Genomic DNA, 9,368 nt, shown 5'->3' on the forward strand with positions numbered 1-9,368 from the left:
GGGCAGAGGGAAGTGCTGAGATGCCATTAGAACAAATAAGTGATCAATGAATATCCAACTCTCAAAACCCAAAAAAGAATTTGTGCCCATTGGCATAGTTAGAAACCATGGGCACTTCAGAAAGGGCTCACTTGGTTAACTGGGAAACCAATAGCTCTGTGGACCCTAAGTAGGGTCTCAACTGCTTTATGCCCTCATAACTTCCCCTGTTACTGGTGCGCTGCAGGATAATGCACTGGACCTCAAGGTTGGTGGTTCAAACCCACCAGCCACTCCTTAGAAACCCTACATAGGGTCGCTATGAGTCAACTTGATGGCACTTAACAACAAAAGCAACATGCTCCTAGTGTGGCACTGCAGAATAAGCATTGGCCTGCAAACCACAAGGTCGGCAGTTCAAACCCACCAGCTGCTCCTCAGAAACCCTATACAGCTGGGTTAGGGAAACTTCTCTGCCAAAATGTATAACACTATTTGCAGCCCATATAAAATAATCAACTTAAAACTTATTCTGCTATATTTGGTCCAACATATAATTGGTGGTGGTGGTGGTGGTTATGTGCCGTGGAGATGGTTCCGACGCATAGCAACCCTGTACAGGGCTTCTGAGGCTGTGAATCTTTACGAGAGCAGAAAGCCTCATCTTTCTCCCGCGGAGTGGCTTGCAGTTCGCAGCCTGATTTGAAACCACTATGCCACCAGAGCTCCTTAAAATTTAGTTAGCTTATCCCTAAGGTGTTTTCAAGGAGCTCTGGTAGCGTAGTGGTTACAAATCTGGCTGCAAACCGCAAGGTCAGCAGTTGGAAACTACCAGCTGCTCCATGGGAGAAAGATGAGGCTTTCTGCTCCCCTAAAGATTTACCGCCTCGGAAACCCTGTTCAGGGTCACCATGGGTAGGAACCGACTCGACGGCACTTAACAACAGCAAGGTGTTTTTAATAACCTCATATACATGTGAAACCTGGACAGTGAATAAGGAAGACTATAGAAGAATTGATGCTTTTGAGTTATGGTGTTGGAGGAAAATATTGAAAGTGCCATGGGCTTCCAGAAAGAACCAATAAATCCATTTTGGAAGAAGTGCAGCCAGAGTGCTCTTTAGAGGCCAAGATGGCCAAACTTCATCTCTCATACTTTGGACATGTTGTCAGGAGGGAGCAGTCGCTGGAGAAGGATACCATGTTTGGTAAGGTGGAGGGTCAGAGGAAATGAGGAGTACCCCCAGCAAGATGGATTGGCCAAGTGGCAGCATCGATGGACTCAAGTGTGGCAACAATAGTGAGGTTGGTCCAGGATCGGGCAGTGTTTCGTTCTGCTGTGCATAAGGTCGCTATGGGTCAGTACCAACTTGATGGCACCTAACAACAACAACAAATGTGATGGCAGCCTCAGAAACCCTGTACAGGTCGCTATGAGTCGGAAACAACTCCACGGCCCATAGTTACCACCACCAATGTGATGGCTAAGGAGCTCTGGCAGCGTAGTGGTTATGAGTCGGGCTGCTAACCTCAAGATCAGCAGTTCGAAACTACCACAGGTTCCTTGGGAGAAAGATGAAGTTTTCTGCTCCAATAAAGATTTACAGCCTCAGAAACTCTATACAGGGTCACTATGGGTCAGAACCGACTCAACGGCACTTAACAACAATAACAATGCGATGGGTGGTATTGTGTGGTTGCCTTCGCAGACCAAATGATTTCGTGGGCCTTGGGTCTGGACATTCCCCACCCCTGCTATGCAGGATCACTATGAGTGGACACTGATTCAACAGCACTTAACAACAACAACTTGCACCACGTGGAGTCCTTGCGTGGCCTTGTAGATAAGCACTGGACTGCTAACCTCAAGGCCAGAACAGCTTGATGTGGTACTTAACAATAACAATGCACCTCAAGGAGCCCCTGGGTGATGTAAATGGTTAATGTACTCAGCTGCTAATTGGAAGACTGGAGTTTGGAGTTCACTCAAAGGAACCTTGGAAGTAAGGCCAGGTGATCCACTTCTGAAAAATCAGCCATTAAAATACTTTGGCCCACAGTTCTACTCTAACATGCATGGAATCACTGTGAGTTGCAATTGATTCAACAGCAACTGGAACACACAACATTTCTAGCTTAGTAATTAGCCTTTTAACACGCTCCAATGTGACCTTCGGCAAGTCACTCCAGCAAGCTAGGGCTGGTTGGAGGGAAACCTAGTTATGTGTGGTAACATTTTCGGAATAAGCTTTGTGAAGGTTGCAGTACCTCTTGGGCCTCTTGAATTCCTTGTAACCTTTTGGATTCTAAGATTTGGAGGAGCCACGTCAAGTGTAGCTATGCTTACAGAGTACATTTGCTCCCTGAGCTGAAAACAAAGACTCAGGTGAAAAACACAAGCTCTCTTATGCTGACCAGGAAGCAGAGGCTTGTGAATTGGGGTCATCACCAAAAATCTGCAGTTAAGAGGCTATAGTACTGATGACTTTTCAGCAATAGAAACCTACCCTAGAGACCCTTACCAAAGGGTCTTACAGAACTCTCTTCTAGGATATCTGAATATGAAATTCTTGGCCTGATCTATACAACTATTCCCTACTCAGAGTTAGAATCACTTGAAGTTTCTGTAATACACTAGGTGTCCTATGTTTTAAGTTTGTATTTTATATATGCTGGTACAGGCCTAGGACATTTCTAAAAGGAAACTGAAGAAATTGTAGATAGTTGTTGCCTCTGAGGAGGGAGATCTGGGGATCTGGATGGGAAGGCAACCCATTCCATGGTGTAATCTATTTCAATGTTCAGCAGAGATTGTCTTTTAACATGTACCTGTGTTGTTTATCTAGCAGAAAATAATAAAATTCAGATATTACACCCAAGAAATATGTCTTAACATCTCTGCTACATGTGTGGCAGTTTTTTAGTGCCCCCCCCAAAAAAAAATTGGTTACAACGCTGGGATCTAAGGGTCCTCTCATAGGATGACTTTTCATCAGATTCCATTCCTCACTCTGTGATTGAGTTGATAGTATAGCCTTGGACCAATGTGGCAGAGGTAAATAAGAGCTCCCTGGTGTGGTGCTGTGAGTTAATGCATCAGACTGCAGTGGTTTGAACTGCAAGGTCAGTTGTTCAAGCTCACCAGCTGCTCCTTGGAAACCCTATACAGGGTCGCTATGGGTCAGAATCAACTCAATGGCACTTCACAACAACAACAACAAACTCATACAGTTCTGTAAAGATCCCATAAGAAAATCCACAGAAAGCATTTACCTCATCACAAAACCAAAGCAAACCCATTGCCAACACGTCGGTTCCCACACATGACAAGCCCATGTGTGATCAAGTAGAACTGCTTCATAGGCTTTTCTAGGATGTAATATTTACAGCTGCAGATTGCCAGGCCTTTCTTCCACGGCACCTTTGGGTGAGTTCAAACTACCAACCATTCGTTCAGCAGCCAAGCACAAACCATTTGTGCCAGTGCACTAAAGCGATCTTTGGTACATTGTAATGCTTCATATGTATGAAAGGCATAGTGTCTCTTATGATAAACACAGGACTGTGGGCCATGGTGTCGGCAGTTTGAGCCCATCAACCTCTCTGTGGGAGACAGATGAGACTCTCTACTCCGGAAAAGATTTACAGCCTCAGAAATGGCTGAGTCAGAATCAACTCATTGGCACTTAACACCACCACCAATGCTCAATACCCACTATTCTCCTCAATTATCTGAAATGCTTCCTTTTGATCTATATATTGATCACAGCCCTGGTATGGCACTGTAGGATTAGCACTGGATCACAAGTCCAGTTTGAACTGCAAGGTCTGAACCGACTTCACAGCACTTAATAACAACAACAACAACAGTCTATCTTACATCTGTAGATGTAAGAAAATGAAGGGCAGTGGCCTGCTCTCTGGATAGGGTATTTCCAGACTTTGGAGAAGCTGGAAACAGTTGGCAAGTGTCTTCACAAAACGGAAATAGTGACATCTGGAATATAGAACTTTGCAGAACAGTTCCCACTAACACTGGATAACCTAGACATGTAAGGGTGAATGTCCAGGAGAAGCACTGGAGAGTAAACTGTCCCCAAAGAATCTTCCTTCTTAGAAACCTTGTTCTTTGCTGCCCAGAAATCCTGGGGCGCAAAGTTGCTGTCGTCTGCTGGCCGAGGTTAGCCCCAAAAGGAAGCAGCTAAGTGAATATGAACTTAAGGAATGTGGAACAAAAGTCAATTGCATTTCTCTAGTTAGGAGCTCTGGTAGCGTAGTGGTTACGAATCGGGCTGCGAACCTTAAGGTCAGCGGTTCGAAACTACCAGCCGCTCCGTGGGAGAAAGATGAGGCTTTCTACTCCCGTAAAGACTTACACCCTCGGAAACCCTGTACAGGGTCGCTATGGGTCGGACCCGACTCGATGGCACTTAACAACAACAACAACAACAGTTGGGGGGAAAGTGCTCAAAGGAAGTCAATTATGAGAGACAAAACACTCCCCGCTGACATAAACAAAAAGTGTTCACAGAGTCAAAATTTGAGAAACGAACACATATGGTTGTTGAACCAATTTTCAAGAACTTCTCCAGGCTCCCGGCTCTAGGGCAAAGAAAAACTAGCTGGTTATAAACAGATTCCTTATCTAATGGAAAGAAAATCACAGCCTATAAAACAAAGTTTCTCGTCTCCCTGTCCTCAATCTGATGAAGAACATCTACATTTCCCTAATTCAGCCATATTTGACATTATACGTGAATGTAAGTTTCAAACTTAATGTTACCTTTGCACTTTTCAGGCTTTGGAGTTTCACACCGGTGTCTCTAAAATGGCATTTCACACTGGTCTCTTGTTTGTTTAAAAAAGTAAGGGAAAAAGTGAAATTGGGGGAAAGGTTGAATACTGTAACCTTGAATTACTGCTAGACATTGTGTTTTATGAATTGTTAGAGAAAATGCCATGCCAATGCTGTGTGAGCCTCCGGCAACTACAGGAACATCACCTAAAGCTATGTGAGAACAGAAAAACACTAGTAATTTGAGGAGAGAAAGACACCGGTAGAGATATCAGACACAGTGCATCTGAGATAGGAACAGAGTGACCTACTTGGGACAGGACAATAGACATTTACACATTTACTGTGTACTAACAGCCAAGTGTAGGACAAAGATGAGGCTTTCTACTCCATAAACAGTTACAGTTTTGGAAACCCCATACGAGTTGCTATGAGTCAGAACCAACTTGACAACACGCAGCAGCAACAACAGATACTAAGAATAAAGTCCTGCTTTAAAGTAAGCTGAGCACAGATGTAAAGTGGTCAGACCCCGTGGCAAAGCTGCCACGGGGTCTCCGGCCACTCCTAGGGCACCCTATCTCCCCAGCTCTCCTCTCCTAGGGACCAAGCACTCACCTCCTTGTTCCTGCGGGCTGTGTCCAGGGAGACAGTGGTGTGGCCCCTATGCTCATTCTGGCCACACTCCTCACAGATGCACTGTTGGTCAAGGTGGCAGAAGGTGACCAGTGGGAGGTGGTGGGCAGGGCAGGTCCGCAGGTCCTGGTCCCTCGCCGGCTCTGTCAGCTGGTGACTGTGGAGCTTGCTGTTCTCCTGGTGTGGCCGCAGATGCTCCTCACAGTAATTCACCATGCAGGTCAGGCAGGACTTCACAGCTCTGACCCTGCTGCCCCCCAGGCAGAAGTCACACAGGATGTCCTTCTCCTCGCCCTGGCCCTCACCTTCACCCTCACCATCAGGAGTGCTCTGCTCTGAAGAGCCACTCTCCTGCCCCTCAGGCCCCCCGAGAGTCCCCCAGTCTTCTTCTGCTGGGCTGGCTGCCCCAGAGTCTGGGCTGAGAGGGGCCAGGGTGTGAGTGGTGGCCCCTGGCAGTGGTCCTGGAGCTATAAGATCCAGCTCAGCCATTGGGAGACTCGGCCACTGTCTCAGCTGTCCTTCCTCTGTTCCTTCCACCCAGGAACTCCGCAGCCTAAATCAGACAGGAGAACCACGCCTAGATGATTACAACTGCTGCAAGATTTTAACTGTTTCCTCCCTCCTGGAGGAAGCTCAGTTACTCATTACTCTGCCTCAGGCTTGGGCAAGCAGCCAGCTGCAGTGACGGCAGGCAGTTAGATGACTGGACTCTAGAGCATGCTAGCTCAGGGTGTCTCCCCACTGGCTCCAACCCCCTGTGGGGTCCCATTCCCAAACTCCTATTCTTTTAGGAATCATTTTTATCCCACAGGCTCTGCCAACGATCACGTGTTTCTGTAGTGGCTCTGGAAAGAACTGGAGATTCCTGAGTTCTTTTGTAAGCCTGAGTTGCTTTACAGAATTTGACAAGCTAAATGTTTCGTTTTTATTTTTTAAAAGAATCAAAAATGTGGAGCTGTAGGATAAGCACGGGACTGCAAAGTCAGTTTGAATCACAAGGTCGGCAGTTCAAACTCACCAGTCACTCCTCAGAAATCCTATTATTACACAGGGTCCAGATAAACCCAAGGAGCTCTGGTAGCGTAGTGGTTACGAATTAGGCTGCAAACTGCAAGGTCAAAACTACCAGCTGTTCCGCGGAAGAAAGATGAGGCTTTCTGCTTCTGTAAAGATTTACAACCTTGGAAACCCTGTACAGGGTTGCTATGGGTTGAAACTGACTCCACGGCACATAACCACCACCACCATTGTGTATATAGGAGTCCTGGTGTGGTGCTGTGGATTAATGCGCCAGACTGCAAAGCTGTTTGAACTGCAAGGTCGGCGGTTCAAGCTTACCAGCTTCTCCTCGGAAACCCTATACAGGGTCACTATGGGTTGGAGCCAACTGGAGGGCACTTAACAACAACACCATTGTGCATATAAATAAAGAGAAATGAAATTTTGATACATGCTACCTCATGGATGAACCTTAAAAACATGATCTTGAGTGAAGTAAATCAGTTTCAAAAGGACAAATACTTTATGACCCCCCCTTATATGAAACATCTAGAATAGAAAAACACATAGCAACCAAAGTTTATTAGTGGTTATTAGGGTGGGCAGGAGTGAGGGGTGCAGGGGGTTATAGTTAAAGAGGTACTGAGACTCTATTTGGAGCAATGGAAAACATTTGAAAATAGTAGTATACAGCATGTTAAATGTAATTAATGTCACAGAATTGTACACTTACAAACAGTTTAAATGGCAAATGTTTTATTAGCTATATGTTACCACAATAATTTTTAAAAATCTATCCCAGATACAGCCATTATCATCTTTTAAAAACTTTTTATTGTGAATTGAGTGGTTTACAGACAAGATCATCAGCTTTACGGTCAACAAATCAGACAATTTTTTCCATCTCAGTGATTACAATCCCCTCCATGACACAACAGTCATCTTGCTTCCACCCTGTGGGTCCTATTTCCATTCCACCCACCTTCCCATCCCTTCTCAACTTTGTCCTTAAGGAAATGTTGCCCTTTTGATTTTGAATGGTTGATCAATGCATGGTGAGTATACCTTGATAGTGTTCTTGTCCCCCACCCACATATACCAATTTACTGCTTGGCTGAAAATTGAGCCATGAGGGTGGTTCCTTTCCAGACCTGAAGGGTCTCAGGTTCCTCCAATCTCTTTATGACCAGTAAGTCTGGTCTTTTTTTAAGAAAATAATTTTAAGTTTTGTTCCTCATTTCTCTCACTATCTGGGACCTTCTAATGTGATCCCTTCAGAGCAATTGGTAATGATATCTGGGCACCATCTAGTTCTTCTGGTCTCAGAATCGTGGAGACTGATGTTCACAGTTCCATTAGTCCATTGGACTAACTAACTGATTCCTAACATCTTCAATTCTCATCACTCTTTTTTCTTCTGTGCATACAGAGACCAGTAGCTACACCTTAGAAGGCCGCTCATGAGATGTTACTCACCAAAGCAGAATGTAGAACATTGTCTTTGTGGATTATGCTATGCCAGTTAACTATGGTGTCCCTGAGTCTATGGTCCTGAGCCCAAGACCCAGCAACTCATTGCCTTAAAACATTTGATAGTATCTAAGATGTTTTTGCCCTTGTCATTTTTGACCAGGCATAGAGCATGCATACCATATTTCTATGAGAAAAAAAGCAGCCATGTTTAGAAATATGCTGCCGCTACTGTGTGCCCTCGAGTCAGTTCTGACTCATTGCTGTGATTAAGTGCCATCAAATTGGTTCTGACTCATAGCCACCCTATGTAGGGTTTCTGAGGAATGACTGATGGGTATGAACCGCCAACCTTTTGGTTAGTGATGACCCTGTATAGGGTTTCCAAGGCTGTAAATTCTTACAGGAACACAAAGTCTCATCTTTCTCCTGTGAAGCAGCTGGTGGATTTGAACTACTAACATTGCTGTTAGCAACCCAATGCATAACCCACTACACTACCAAGACTCCTTTTATGCCCCAGTTCTGAGTATGCTCTTCTATTACTGAAGACCCCATAGAAGAGACTTCTTTGTATGGAATCACAGGGTCTTCACATCTCTGACCAAGAGGGAAAGGGTCTGGCTTCTACCAGCGTAGATTCTTTTCAAAGTGCTTTCTCAAAACAGTTCCCAAACTGGTTTCCCTTTCTTTCCTTTTATAGACTGACGTGGTGTTAGAAGTTGAACTGGTCCACCCACATGCCACTCTGCCAAGGGCCTTTGATCTTCCTGGAAAAGGATAAGGGAAGGTGTTTACCTTGTCTAGTGGGTTCCACAGCCTCAAGGGCAGAGTAGAAGGTATTGGCCTACTTGAACTTCCCTGTGTCCTCTCTCTTTCTCTTATACTTTCCCTCATCATCTCGTTCCTACTTTTCCTTCATTTCTGAGCAGCTCCGTTTTCACTGCTGATTCCCCACCAGATCCTGGGCCCAAAGAGAGACCCATGAGTGGAAATCAGAAAGTCAGAACAGACTGCCCTCGCTTACCCTTAGTTTTCTCATCCAAAAAATGAACGTGTTGGCTCAAGCCTGGACTGGTAAATAAATTGATGGTTTGACTCTCTGGGGATTTGCATTAGGGAAGAGTCTAAGTTCATATCTGAGCTTATTGGGAAAGGGTACTATGCGCATGTTGTTGTTGTTAATTACCATCAAGTCAGTTACAACTCAGAGCCATCCTGCATAGGATTTCCAAGAGGCAGCTGGTGGGCTTGAACCACCAGCACTTAGCAGTCCAGTGCTTATCCTACAGCACTACATCAGGACTTCCATGTTCGGGTCATTACTGTTATGAAGCGTCATTGAGTCGATTCCAACTTATAGCGACCCTGTATAGTGTTTCCTAGGCTTTAAATGTTCACAAAAGCAGAAAGCCTCGTCTTTCTGCTGTGGTACAGCTGGTGGGCTCGAACCACCAACCTGGTGCTTATCGTGTGGAGCCACCATACT

The 9,368-nt window shown here is 45.2% G+C and overlaps 1 pseudogene; it reads right to left on the reverse strand.

Moving 5' to 3' along the window:
- The window catches only part of LOC102819110, a 39,351-nt pseudogene extending 33,452 nt beyond the window's left edge, over positions 1-5,899 (reverse strand).
- Positions 5,900-9,368: the final 3,469 nt, after the last annotated feature.

This window comes from Chrysochloris asiatica, unplaced genomic scaffold (genome assembly GCF_000296735.1).
Source record: "Chrysochloris asiatica unplaced genomic scaffold, ChrAsi1.0 scaffold00346, whole genome shotgun sequence".
NCBI classification, from domain to species: Eukaryota; Metazoa; Chordata; class Mammalia; order Afrosoricida; family Chrysochloridae; genus Chrysochloris; species Chrysochloris asiatica.